Source organism: Aethalodelphis obliquidens, unplaced genomic scaffold (genome assembly GCF_003676395.1).
Source record: "Aethalodelphis obliquidens isolate GAN/ISIS:26980383/991018 unplaced genomic scaffold, ASM367639v1 scaffold33, whole genome shotgun sequence".
NCBI lineage: Eukaryota > Metazoa > Chordata > Mammalia > Artiodactyla > Delphinidae > Aethalodelphis > Aethalodelphis obliquidens.
The window spans coordinates 6739019-6753941 of record NW_020837977.1 but is presented as its reverse complement, the minus strand read 5'-3'; the positions used below and the strand labels follow the sequence as shown (position 1 = coordinate 6753941).

At 36.8% G+C, this 14923-nt stretch overlaps 1 protein-coding gene across 11 annotated transcripts in view; it reads right to left on the bottom strand.

Annotated features, from left to right (window-relative positions):
- The window catches only part of NCOA2 (nuclear receptor coactivator 2), a 273875-nt gene that overhangs the window by 187018 nt on the left and 71934 nt on the right, over positions 1-14923 (bottom strand). For 2 of the 11 annotated variants that reach the window (XM_027127936.1, XM_027127932.1), the window contains exon 1: positions 13045-13158. The exons of 8 other annotated variants lie outside the window; for them this stretch is intronic. The gene's annotated coding sequence lies outside the window, so the exon portion shown is untranslated. Of the gene's footprint in view, positions 1-13044; positions 13165-14923 lie in introns of those variants that run through there. One more of the 11 variants, XM_027127930.1, reaches the window with a different exon arrangement.

The following is a 14923-nucleotide window of genomic DNA, read 5'->3' as shown; positions in this document are numbered from 1 at the left end:
CACACACACACACACACACACACACACACACACACACACACACACACGTATAGGAATTCCCCTCTGGCACTATGGGGAAAACTCATTTTGAGCATGAACTCCCATTCAAGAAGTTCTTGTTTCTACCCAAAGAAACGTTAACACTTTTCTCTCTGTCTGCCTGCCTGTCTGTCTGTCCATCTGTCTGTCTGTCTCTCTGGTCTGGGACTAAGGGTACTCAGGTGGTCAAGTCACAACTACAGCATGGAGACAGGAAGAGAGGAGCTATCATCAGGCCCCCAAGCACTTAGAAGTAGACATTCTGCTGAACATCCTAGAATAAACCACAGCCTAATAAGGTTAATAATAATGATGACAAATAGTACATCAAGAACAGAACTATGGAAGACTAATGATAGCAATAAACTCTTTGATACTCCTCTCATTGAGAAATGAAGTTTAACTGCCTTTCCCTTGAAACTAGAGTTGCCTTAGTGATTGGCTGGACCAACAGACTGCGGCAGAAGAAGTGATATTCTGGGACTGCAGGGCCTTGAAGCTCCAGCCTGGAACACTGGAACCCCGTATCTCACAGTCCTGAGCTGCTAAACATGCCTGACTACCTCGAAGCCATCGTACTGTAAGGAAGCCAAACCTCGCCATGTGGAGAAGTCGTCCAAAAAAGCGAATGAGATGCCCAGCCAGCTGCCCGCTATTCTCTAGCCCCTAACAGTTTTTCGTCATCCCAGCTGAGACTCCAGACACCATGGAGCAGAGACAAGCCATCCGGGCTATGCCCTGTCCAAATTCCTAATCCACACGATGATGAGATGATAATAATAAGTTGTTATTTTAAGCAACAGATAACCAGAATAAAAGCTAATCCCTTTTTATAAATACTAATAAAGACTTTAAAACAAAAATGAAATGTCTCAGGCAGACTGCTGGAAACTAGAATGGCATCTGACACAAAAGAGGATTATGATGCATAAAGATAAATATAAATCCATTCATTCATTTATCCAGCAAATATGTATACTACCAAGACCTATAAACAGGGAAATACACAGGCTCTGGAGATGGTTTAAAAGGAGAAAAAAAAAAAAAAAAAAAAAAAAAGACCTGACTTCAAGGAACTTATAAAGTATTACGTATCTCAGTGTCTTCTTGCATACTTTTTAATGTTTTTCACAAAGATAACATAGTCAACAATTCAGATCAAATCAAAATGCAGACCAATCTCATAAAGTGACCCCGGGTTTGAGTTCTTCTGTGAGAAGGAAGTGAAGATTGAATCAAAATCCCACAAAAGGGCATTTGTAGTCTGTAGTAACAAAACATGCTTCAGTTAACTGTAGTATAATCAAATGTTTAGATTCTCATTTTAGACTATAAATTCAAGGCATGCGTAACTAATCCTTTTTATTTTTTCTTCATAAAGTATCAGGTTAAAGAACCTTTTAAAGATATTATTACAAACAGGCCGAATAGAACTTTGCTACTTTACTGTAGTCAAGGTTTGGGGAACCCAGAATGAGCAAAGCAAGTAAGGTTCGAAGTGAGCTGCTGTTTTAACAAGATTTATTTCTGTCTAGGTGTGTGGCTAGAGTTTAAACAGAAACACTTACTATTCCAGTGACTAAAGTAATTTTAACTGCTTCTTTTAGTAAAGCATAGACAATTTAACCTTTCATAATATTATTCTCAGGGTTCTAAAATTATTCACTCTTTTTCTATTTGCAGTATTTCTCTATTCAAATTTCACATGAAGCCGAAAAGAACACAAATAGAGAGAATTCTTCTCTCAGGTATTTTTAAATACAGGAAAATGTTTGATCTCACATTGTAAAAGAATCAAGTGGTAAATAAGTGTGTGCGGGGCCTCTTGGGCAAAAGACCGTACATAGCATGTCTTAAAAATCATCGGCACCGAGCACAATGCCCCTGCACAAAGTACTCCGCAAATGTGTGCTGACTGATAAGACATTTATTTCTCACTTATTTTTTAAGTGTGGCCAATAAAAATAAGCAATGCTACTTTCTGTCTTAGTAAGCACTTGAGGCAAAGAAAAAAGGATAACGTTTTCAAGAGCGGTCACGGAGAAACGTATCTTCCCATTTTTTTCTTCCTAACATTAGAGGAGGTATGGTAGTGGGTATGTTAACAAATTCTACACGCTCTAAACGTCAAAATAGTAAAGGTAAGCAATGGTAAAACAGTGACCTAACTTATAAACTGCCTTGTGTTTATCTTTTCTCTCATAATTTCGGTTTTAGCACACTACGTGGTAATGTGTCAGAATTTCTTTTTTAAAACATGACACAGAAGAATAAAAATTCTCACGGCTAAAAAGTAATTCATTAATATTTTATCCAGTATACTATAAAATTCAAAACAGAGTACTGAACAAGAACATAATTAGGAACTTAAAAATAATACTAACATTCCATTATAAAAAGTAAAACAATATCTGGGAGGAGGATACACAGCAGGAATATCTGATTTAACAGGTCACTGTTCCCTCTCCTAGACGGGTCTGAAGGCCAGGATTGCCGTGTGGGTGCGTCAGGAGACCTGGTCGTCTTCCTGGGTCCCCCAATGAGATTCAAGGCCAATCATTTACCATCCCGAGCCCTCAGTTTCCTCAATGACAAGAAGAGAGAGGGGCACAATTGTCTCCAAAGTCTACCTCAACTCTAACAAAGTCTACCAACCTCAAATAAAGAGCCGTTCCTCTAAACAAATAGCACCTTTTTTAACATCTTTATTGGAGTATAACTGCTTTACAATGGTGTGTTAGTTTTTGCTTTATAACAAAGTGAATCAGTTATACATATATCCCCATATCTCTTAACAAACAGGGTTTTAAGACACTCCCAACTTCCACTTCCTTAATTAAAGCACAATTATTTCCCTAATCTTACAGATAATCTACAGATAGATTCCTTTTCCCTTACTTTATCTTTACAACAATTCCCGGAGGTAGCCCGGGTCTGTAAATATTACGTGCATTAAGCAAATGTCAAAAGGGAGTCTAGGTGAGGTTATGTGATTTGATTAAAGTCTCAGCCAAAAAAGGACTAGAAATCAGATCTACTGACTTCTGGCTCAGTGCTCATATTTCCAGAAAAGCCGCTTTTAAATCCATGAGAACTACAAAATAAATTACATACTAGTAAAAAAGGAAGAAAATACGGTGCTACTTTTAAATGGCTAGATTGCTTCTTTAAATCGCAATGTCATGTGTCTTAAATATCCTCAATATAACACAATTTTAGGCCTTTATGTTTCAGAATTATTTTCAAGATTCCTGGAATTGAAAAACCCAGTAGCTTAATAAACACATAATAAAAATATTACCGTATGTCAAAGTTTCCTAAACTGATGTATATTCCTTGACAAAAAGGGGCCCAGAGTAAAACAAGTGTTGGAATATTTGTGAACTTAACACACATAAGCTTTTTAAGTTTAATGTGGCATTTCACAAAGTTGTTGATCGACACACATTTCAGACTTTTTAAAAAATAACAATGGAGATTCTAATGCACTTTTGTTCCGATGAACCCCTCTTGGAAAATACTTCCGTACATTTAAAAAATACAATCATTTGCTAAATAAAACACAAAATTACTATAGTTTGTCCTTACTTCCCAAGTAAGGAAACATACATATTTCCCATACACATTTTCATATTTTCTGAAAAAATGAAGTATCTTACAACTTGTTACTTGCAATGTGACAGTGCTTCTTTTTATTTTTTCCTGAAAAGTTGCTAATCTGATATTGTATTTAGAATCAATAGCAACTCAGAATAGAGAACTATGGCAAAAAATCTTCTCATCATCTTAAAATATACTCTCGGTGACACAAATGACCTCATATTAACAGGTTTCCTCCAGTTATCACACCAAATCAAATACCCAGAACTGATGCTTAAAGAATCTGAGGGAAGCTCTCAATTCAGATGCAAGTGTATTAGCAAAGACAGGTAATCGGGGGAAAATGTTCATTAGAGAAATAACAGTGGAACCAATCTTAAACCCTTATAGGGATTTGTGTCCAAAATGGGGAGCAAACGTTTATAGTAAAGGTAAGACTAATCACCTTATCACTGATGCCCAGTTCACCTAACAGCAGTATGAAAGTTAACTCTAAGTGTGGGTTTTGCCCTATTTATAAAATAGTAAACTCTGAGGCAAAGGCTAATTAGCTAATCTGAATTTATCTTGTGCTCATGATTTTATGACACTAGATGAGTTTATTTAAGTCCCAAAGGAATTAGACATTTCTAACCCTTCCTCCAGACAACTCTGAGTTCCCTAATACAAATTAACCAAACACACTTCCTTTGTACTTCCAACTAATAATGTTTAGCACGTCCAAAAATACTTTCAAATGCTTTTGAAAATGTAAGGCAGCTTAGAAACTTGAGCTAAGTTTTTAGTAATGGTATTTTAAAAGTGGTATAACTTAGCACTCCAAGCAAAGAGGCATGACTTGTCACTGGTAATGGTAACATGGGACGCTGAAAAGAGCTATTTTGAAAAAATAAGAGATTGTGGGTTCTAGTCTCAAACCTCACCCTTCCCCTCACATATATGAAACTTAACGCTTATGTAACACACAAATCAAATTTTGGTTTAAAAATGAAAGAAATTATAGCAGAATAAGTCATGTATTTGCTTTTAAAGGTAGATCAAAGTAATTTTTTTTTTTAGAAATAGAAGCAGTCTGTCTGCAGTGTTGCCTAGAAGATTTTAGATATTTCAGTTCTTTCTAATTCTTAAATATTTACACAAGTCTCCCCACCCCCTCTCTCTTATATCTATTTTAGAATTCAGAAGGTCATTCTGTTAACCAGGCCATAAACAGCTCTCAGATACAGAGTAAATTTCAAAAGCTACTTGCTTGTCCATAAATACATGAACAAGTCATGTTTTAAGCACAGAATACCACAAAAAGACTCACAAAAAGGTATCAAAGTATGGTATGTTCACCAACCTACAGTTATCCTATTTTCTGCTACAGAGTGAATAAAAGTCACCTTTGCACAAGTGAGTTGAGACTTCAAGTACTCGATTAAGGAGTACTACACATCTAAAACCACTTAAGAAATAATAACAAACAGCATTTTTCTGGAAAGTCACATTAAAAAGATGAAAGTACCCAAACTCCATGGCATAAAAAGCCTCTCCGAGAGAAACAACTGAAGAAACCTGCACTCTGCTAAACTGGAACCCAAACCCGGAAACATGTTCATCCCAAGTAAAACACTGGGAAGTGAGGGTCTTGAAATGCTCTTCAAATATGGAACCCAGCAGCATTTATTTCCTAAATGTAAAATATAATTTTTAAAAAGTAAGTCTAGTGGAAAAGATTGACATTTAAGCACTCTGAAACTATTTTTCATCACTTGTTAAGCTTCTTTTTTAGAATATTATAACTGTACTGTTATAAGGTGGGAAGAAGACCACTGTCCCTCTGGGCAGCCTTCTAACTTTGGGAACGCAGCCATCTCCCATGGATACGCTCTCCCTGGGCAGATGACAGAAATTGCAGCTCCGGCCTGTAATCAGTGTTCTCCAGAGGACACTTCCTTCAAGTCATCTTTCCTTTTATCTGGAGGCAGCACAGAAATGATAAACCCTGTGGACTGACGCTACTCATTCCTAGCCACTAGAGCCCTTCCATTCATTTCAATGCCCTAAATTGCCAACAAGGGCAATAAAATACTGGTAGGTGAAGAAGCTGTGGAGAGCTAATGAAGACAGCGCACTGCGCCTCACCCATCACTTCTTGATTATGTATCCTTTAGAAACCGGGTAAGATATTTAATACTGGTTATAAAGGATGGATCACCTAGCTTGTTGATAATACAAAAGTCCATCCATCTGGGATTTTTTCCTCTTTAATTTCGGCTATTTCTTTGGGCATTCAACACCTCTAAGGAAAAGAAAGGGTTGAGAAAATGAGGTAAAATTCCAATCTATGAATTTCATTCCCAGTAAAAGCACTTAAAATACAAAACAAATAGAATAACCTCTTAGAGACGTAAAAGAAAATACACTAAAACTCTAAAAGTGGTTATGTAAGGATGGCGCCATTTGTGGGTAAATTCTTTAACGTCCACACCTTCTCAATTATAACCATATTTAAAGCAAAACAGTGAAAGAACTGTTGAGAAGGCAAGTTAAAACTAATGATTTCAAATATTTTCACTATCCTGAGTTTATTTTCTATAAGACAAAGGGGAAGTTGCCTATACAGCTTGACAGTGTAAACAAATATAAAAATATCTCATAATTATTCCCTTCCTCACTGTCTATGTGAAGGTGGGGAAAGGAATAAAGGAAATGAAAGCCATGAGTTCACACTCACAAACCAAAACCACAAGAAAAATAATCTAAAACCAGACTATAGGAGGCAGGAGAAAAGCAAGATTCTCCACACAAGAAGTGATTTTGCAACACCAATAGGGTAAAGCCACATTCCTGCCACAAGCTTCATGCTTTCAAACAGGCCACACAGCTGGCGGTCTTAAAAGCTCTCCAGACAGGAACCAAGATTGTAGGAAAAATCAGTAGGTCTCAGACCTAAACTGAGTCCGAATCTGATTCTGATGACACACTGCCCTGCTGGGGCATAATACGATGGCAGCCAAATACTCAGTTCAGTAGATGATTATAACTTCCACAGAAAAGTCCTGAAGAACCACTGCTTTGAATGTGGGCCCCTTTAGTTAATAATGATCTGTCCAAAGTATTGAAAAAACTGCTTTCTAGAGAGAGTCATCCACATGCTGCATAGCACAGGGAGAACGCTGCAGAAAGCATCCAGAGGTAAACTCTGTTTGTGTGAATATTAAGAGACAAGTTTCCTCTGGAAGTCAAAGCCCCGTGCGGCTGAAAAGAAAGACTTACTAGATTTGGAGACTGAACTTGGTTTACAAGGGCTCAGGGGTTGTTTAATGAGAGGTTTTAAAGGGACCACGTTTTCACCAAGCGCTGGGAGAGTCCCCTATGAAACTACTGTGACCAACTCCAAGAAGCTAGACCCCTTCCTACACGAATCCCAAACACTTCACCTCAACTGCCAGAGGACACTGTAAAGTAGCACTCTGGTTCTGTTTTTAGAACATTCAAGAAATTACTCATCCAAAAGAGATTTGAGGAGATACCTGAAGAGCTGGCTGTGCTACATACATTTTCTTCCTCACAGAGGAAGTAGTCTCACTAAGACATTCTTCACCAAACAGGAAGAAAAAACAGCATTCTTTCCTATGAGACTTGACATTTTCTATTGCTGTATCAGGAATTTTTTTCTTTAAGCTAGAATGTATTTTATAAATTCGATTCTTAGATAATGCTTTCCTCTTAAGTTAAAAAATATAAGCTTTGAAAAGTGCACAAAATGAGCAAGTGAATAATCTATCCACAAACTGTTAATAAGTTATTTATTTCATCACATCACCTAAATATAATCCTAAGAAAATTATCACATTGTCCATTAAATCTAGGTACACTGATAACCAGTTCTTACTGAAATCTCCTTCTTTCAACAAAGCCATTATGACTCTAGGTCTTAGTCAAGACTATTAATATGAGTTGATTCCTATTATAAAGATTTACTGGGCTTCCCTGGTGGCGCAGTGGTTAAGAATCCGCCTGCCAATGCAGGGAACACGGGTTCAAGCCCCGGTCCAGGAAGATCCCACATGCCACGGAGCAACTAAGCGCGTGCGCCACAACTACTGTGCCCGAGCGCCTAGAGCCCGCGAGCCACAACTACTGAAACCCGAGCGCCTAGAGCCCGTGCTCTGCAACAAGAGAAGCCACCACAATGAGAAGCCCGCACCCTACAACGAAGAGTAGCCCCGGCCCGCCACAACTAGAGAAAGCCCGTGCACAGCAACGAAGACCCAACGCAGCCAAAAATAAATAAATAAAATAAATAAATTTATTTAAAAAAAAAAGATTTACTGATATTTAAGATAAACAGTAGTAATTATTATAACACACATGGCATTGATAAATGTTATGAGCTTGCTTCCTTTTCACTTATAAAGTAGTATTCATTCCAAGTACAAAAAACTGTAGATTTCAATAAGCATGACATCAATTATTGTATGATAATAAGCAATACTGTAAGAGCAATATGAGCATTTACTAGTTTTCAAAATGTTTACAGTTACAACCAATATTTGAATTTAAGTAGCTTTTTCTCTAGTATCTTCATCCCTGAGATGTATTAAAAAATAGTAAATGTGTGCAAGGTTTGGAAATAGGCCATAATTCAAATACTGACTTCTGTCACTTACCATATGTATGATTCTGAATAACTTAACCTCTCTTAGTTTCTTCATCTGTAAAATGGGAATAATATAGACCATGTTGAGTTGTTAAGAGTGTAAATAAGAAAACATCTGTAAAGCACATACGGACGGGTTTGGCCCACAGTAGGCACCTAATACAGTAATTACTATAATCATTATTGAAGTTGCAGAGATCAACCAACTAATTCCTAGTAACAGCCACAAAAGTGAAGTGTTCAGGACCTTCAGAAATATTTCAAAGAATCTGTTTTAAAGATGTTTTTAGACTTGAACTTCTAGGTGCCACAAAGTCCAGATAGTATCTCTCATTAGGCTGTGTGGTAAGATTTTTCTATTAGGTACTTTCTTGATGTTAGTGAGAGACAAGCAGGTATTCCATCTCTACTTGAAACACTAGGACTGCCAACTACTGAGTCAGATTTAACTAACACATAAACTACTCAGATTATGCTAAACACTTGGGGAGGCTGCATCGAATTTTTCAACAGCTCGTCAGTGAATATTGTGTGTACAACTGTGCACTGGAAACTTGGCACACACAACAAGGATCAACATAACCCCTGCCCTCAAAGAGTTTACCATCTAAAGGAAACAAACAAAAAGAAATCAAAGAAAAATGCAGGAAAGTATATTAATTCTTAGTATTCTTAGTAGTAGGCTAAAGATGGTTATGGAGAATGGTGGACAACTGATGTTAACTAGAAAAGCTTCTTTGAGTCAGTCAGCTTTGCTATGCTTTAAAAACAGGAGAGAAAACAATGGATGACTAATAGATGAAAGGCAGTTATAAATATAAGTTACAATTTGGACAATGAATGTACCCAACAGTAAGAATGCACATCAAAGTAGGATAAAACGTTAAGTAATTATCACAGTGAAAACAAAATCATCTGGAGAAGACAAAGAATAAAATCAGCAAACTTTGAAAAAGTTATTGTTGGGGAGAATAATAGCCTAACCTGGAAATTTAATAAAATTTTTAAAGTATTTGATACATAATTCCTTTGCTAGTTATTCAATTTAGCGTAAGAAAAATCATTGCCTAGGGATACTCCATTTATTACCAGGACCGAGTTTCTATAAAAACAATGGGCAAATCAAATTGCTGATTATATGGTTTATAATGTCTAACTCAACAGTGCCTACCAAACTATCTTTAAACTTTGTTATGTGGTGTGAGCCTACGAGTTTAACTGTCAAATTTTCCAGGAAAAGATAAAATCAATAAATAAAACTAATCCCCAAAAGGGTCAAATTTTAAAAAATAATACGTATATGTACACACAACTCTTCAGATATTATACAGCAAGTTAACAGCTATTCCCAGAGCAATCCTGATCTTCAGTGGGGATGAACAAGCTTCCATTAGCAATGCAGGGTCCCATTCCCCAGGCCTAGACCCTCACTATCCCTATGACTGGTCCTATACACCACCGTAATTAGCTCTGCAACTTTTTTCTCTCTCTCTCCAAATGTCTTAATATAGCATTCCATTTTCCAAGATTGGCATACATATACCTAAGATACACACTCTTAGGACAAAATATACCAAGTAAGCTAGTGATTATTCCACTTCAAAATTCTCTATCTTCTCTATCGTATATTGATAAGATATATGCTATCTAACTCCAAAAGGATATGCTGAGGTTTATTGGGTCGATTTGTTTCCAAAATCTAGTGCAAACTTTCATTTCCTTATTCCCTATGAACTGATCAAGCACCAGGTGCCAGAGGTAGAAGAAGTCGTGTTAATATTATCCTTACCCTTACAGGATGTATTTGATAGATAAACAATCTCTGAAACAAAATTAGTACCCTTTCTCACTCATTCCAAGAAGAGTCTGCTATCCCTAGAACTTGCTCCATAGAGATGTTAGAACAGGTCTTCTGTTTCCAAACTTGGCCTCATAACTGGAGCAGCTCTTTCAAATGATATCTGTTCTTTCTCCCTTTAATGAAACTATTATTCACTCTGTTCTTTTTAGATTTTCCTTTATAAGATTGTAAGATAAACAAATGTTCATTTTGGAAAACAGAAAAGTAGAAAAGAGAGGGAAATAATGTTCACTACCACCCCATACCCCTGTAGTACCTTTTGTTAATAGTTTAGCTAATATTTTCATTTAGTTTATTTCTTTCAGGTGTTTTTCTATCCATATCTTTAAATACGATTAAATATAATTCTCTATAACAATTCACTACTCTGTTTTCCCTTAACATAAATGCTGTTGCTATCATAAGAATATCATTTACTTAACCATTTCTTCCCTGTTTAACAGCACTGTTTCACTGCTTAGAAACTGTATGATGGGAATCTTTGCACATAAATCTTCATCTGGATGTACAACTACTTCCTTGAAACAGAATATCAGGAGTAGCATTCCTATGTCAAAAAATATGATCAATTGTAAGGTTCCTGATATATGAAGCCAAAGTGATTTTCAGAAAATACCAATTTATACCACAAACCAGTAGTTCATGAAAATACTCTTTAATCACAACCTAACTAACAAAGGTCAGACTCTCATTCATTTTGCTAATTTGATACACAGAAAATTGCATCTTATTGCAGTTTTCACTTGTATTTTTTATTTAAGAATACAATCCAGGGGACTTCCCTGGTGGTCCAGTGGCTAAGACTCCGTGCTTCCGATGCAGGGGGTGACCGTTTGATCCCTGGTTGGGGAACTAAGATCCTACGTGCCACGTGGTGTGGCCAATTTAAAAAAAAAGAAGAAGAATATAATCTATTCTTTATAGAGGCTAAAATGAGACTTAGCTTTCCCCCAGGATCTCTGACATGGGTGGCCCCATGAACTTGGTCTGGTCTTTCTGGCCAAAGCTTAGTCACCTCTACTTCATCACCTCATAAATGGAGGCCATTACCACCTAAGCAGTAGACTGCTCTCCCTGGGACACACCTACCATCCCGGTGGCAGACAGCTCAAAGGGAGCCACCAGAAAGCCAGGCTGGACTAGTCTTTCCCTCCCCATAACTAGCAAGAGAAGCCAAAAACACTGGGCTAAGGTTTCACAGATTTCTGCAGAAACTTCAACTGTTCTTAATAATACTTTTCTCAATCCTCCTGGCACCCATGATACAGTTCAACGCAGTACGATTTCTGAGTTGCCTAGTACTTATAACACAAACTCTAAGTCTGTGTATATTATGCATATGAAGTACTAATGTTCTTACCCTTAATAATTAAGTTACTACCAGGTACATATCAGTCTGTGTATGTGTGTGTATGAAGGACACATTCTCTTGACCTTATTATCTAAGTTTTCCCACATACACGTGAAAGGATAAAGGCATTTCATTGCTATTAGTTCAAACTAGTGACAGCAATAAAACTAATACAAATAAAATCACGGAAAACTGACCCTTCCACTCTTCACATACAGAGAAAGGGGGAGGGACAGTTCAAGTGTTTTGATTCTAGAATCATACAGAGAACTTAAAGTAACTTGAAGGGCATGTCTTTTATAAAATTATCTGTTACATGGAAGGTTCAGATGAGGAAAACTGATAGCAGGTTTTTCTTTTCTTATGTTACTTACATATGATGAATGATAAAGATTGTTGGTCATAGCCTCAGTGATCTAATATTGAAGATATTAAGCCCAAAAGCTAGTGCCCTTGTCCCTTATGCAGAGTAAACGCTCTGGTAACTCTAAGCTATCTTCCCAACAGCCAGGATCTTCCAGGTACATAAAAGTGGAAGAGGAGAGGTGATGAAGTATTTAGTCTTCGACGGTTTTAAACTTTAAAATAAATTTATTGGTGGTAGTCCATAAACTCAACACTGACTTACATAAGGCAGAAATGGCCTTAAAAAATTAAAAGGCCTCAGCCACCTTACTGTGGTTCTAATAAATAACTCATTTATTGGGTTTCTCTAGAGACGGCACTCTTGAGTAGGACAATCAGTAACTCAGTCCTGTCCTGACAGCTCTTTACTAGCAACTACCCACTTCATTGCCTTTGCTTAAGCTTTCCTTGCCTAACTTCAAACTTTTCCATTTCTATTACAAGATTACAGATTTTCTTGAAGTTTGCTCAAGGAGATTAATTCATTCTGCTTTGTGCCATCTCTTTCCATACAACACAAGCACACATGAACAGTCTTCAAATGAACAACAATCTTGCCATCTATTCATTTACATTTTGGATACTATACTCGAAATAAATTGAGTAAAGTATGCCTGTTAAAAGAAGACTCAACAGAAAGCAAGACTCCTGTATGTCTCCTCTCCTCATAAATATACACCTACCTTCCCCTGAAATTCTTAAAAGATCCATTCAAATATTGTCCAAAAGATACTTCAAAGCTTGTTAAGCACCAAACTGCCTTAACTGATTGTATTTCAAAGATATTTACTTTAAAAATTCTTAAACCCATTCTCTATAGTTAAAAAAAAAAAAAGTGGCATCAATCACAACACTGACTGACAAAGCTAATTCAGTTAAAAGCCAACCAGTTAAATACAGCAGCAGTATGATCTGACAATATGACGGTGTTCACGACTAACCAAAACCCTCCAGCTAAAACAAACATACTAAACAGCAGAAAGAAATTTACCTGACTTTCCAAAGTCATTTTTAATCTTACTAGAGAAAGCAATCATACAGTAGATAATGATTAAACATGATGTATTAAAAGACTCTAAAGAACAGAACAAAGATAGATAGATAGATAGATAGACAGATAGGTTTTAAAAGCTGTACGACCTACCAAGTGCTTCCAACAATCCTCAGTGCTTTGGGAGACAGCATTTTAATGAACCAGCCTATGTATCCCATAGGCTCAACCCACATTTCCTGACTTCTATGACAAAGATTGTCATTAACCTACCAAGATCACCAGGAATGCAGTACCAGTGTGGCCATACTTAAACCTTTCATCTATTTGAGCAAAACAAAAACACTGTGAAACTGGAATGGCAGGTCATACAACTTAGCACTATTATACATTGGTTTCAGATGAGACCGCCTGACTAATCAGCGTACCTGAGACTCATACAGGAATGGCAAACACATGTAACTTGCACAAACTTGGAAAAACAACTAATCAATTCAAGTAATTTTTAGCAGAATAACTTACTGTAAGACTATGTAAACCATACTCTGAATAAATGTCTAAAGTCCCATAGATCATATGTTATTGCTATATTTTGATGGAAAAAAAGACCTAGATTTTCTATTCATAAAGGTCTTTACTAAGCTCTTCTATAAGACAATTAGTAAGTTTGTGACATTCCTGGATACAAGTTTTCTCGTTCTCACCAATTCTCCTTTGTAGACATCACTTGTAAATTTGATTTATTCAATAAAGATATTTATCATTTTAAATTCCTTTAAAATTTCCCTTAAATAAAATTTTAAATGAAACAAGTGGTTTCTAGAATATTTCATTGTCCTTATTATAAGAAAAACTTTATTAATAAAAAAGCAATAAAAGCTTGCTTACAAAGATAGGAATTAGGGGGGAAAAAAAACCCTCAGTAATATTCAAGTATTCAAGACCATGCACATGACCATTAATCTTTAAATATGAATAGGAATATACATTTCACGTTAAATATCTTTTCATTCTAAAACATAACTTTTAATTTTCATTTCCCTGATATCAAACTCGATACCCTACCAGAATAAATAAAATTTAAAAGGGGAAAAGATTAATAAGACCAACAATGTTGGATGTGAAGCAACTAGAACCCCATACATTGCTGATGGGAATGAAAACGTGTACAAACACTTGAAAAACCAACTGGCAGTACCTACTGAAGCTCAACTTAACATTATTCTCGAGACCCAGGATTTCAATCTTGGGTGTATACCCAAGAGAAGTGAGCATAAAACATGTATAAGGGGCTTCCCTGGTGGCGCAGTGGTTGAGAGTCTGCCTGCCGATGCAGGGGACACGGGTTTGTGCCCCGGTCCGGGAAGATCCCACATGCTGTGGAGCGGCTGGGCCCGTGAGCCATGGCCGCTGAGCCTGCATGTCCGGAGCCTGTGCTCCACAACGGGAGAGGCCACAACAGTGAGAGACCCGCGTACCGCAAAAAAAAAAAAAAAAAAAAGTATAAAACTAAAAACATGTAAAAGAATGTTCATAGCAGCTATATTCTTAAAAGCCAAAAATGGAAATGACCCAGATGTCCATCAATAAGATGAATACAAAAATGTTAATACAGTCACATAATGGAAAGCCATACAGCAATGAAGAAGAAGAAATAAACACTGTGCTACAACATGGATGAATCTCACAGATGTAATGCTGGGGAAAAGAAGCCTGGTATCAAAGAGTACTTTCTATATGACTCTATTTTTATAAAGTTCAAGACTAGGTAAAACTACTCAAGGAGGAATCAATATCTATGGGGATAGACAGCAGAATAGTGGTTATCTTTGGGAGGATACTGATGAGAGGGGGCACACAGAGAGTCTCCTGGGGTGCTGGAAATGTTTTCTGTAGGGATCTGGGTAGTATTCACAAAGGTGTATACATATTTACACATATATACAAACTCATCTGAGTCATAGTCCGTCTTACCCCTTACTGGCTTCCTGACCTTTATAAGTTACTTAACCCCTCTACTCCTAACCT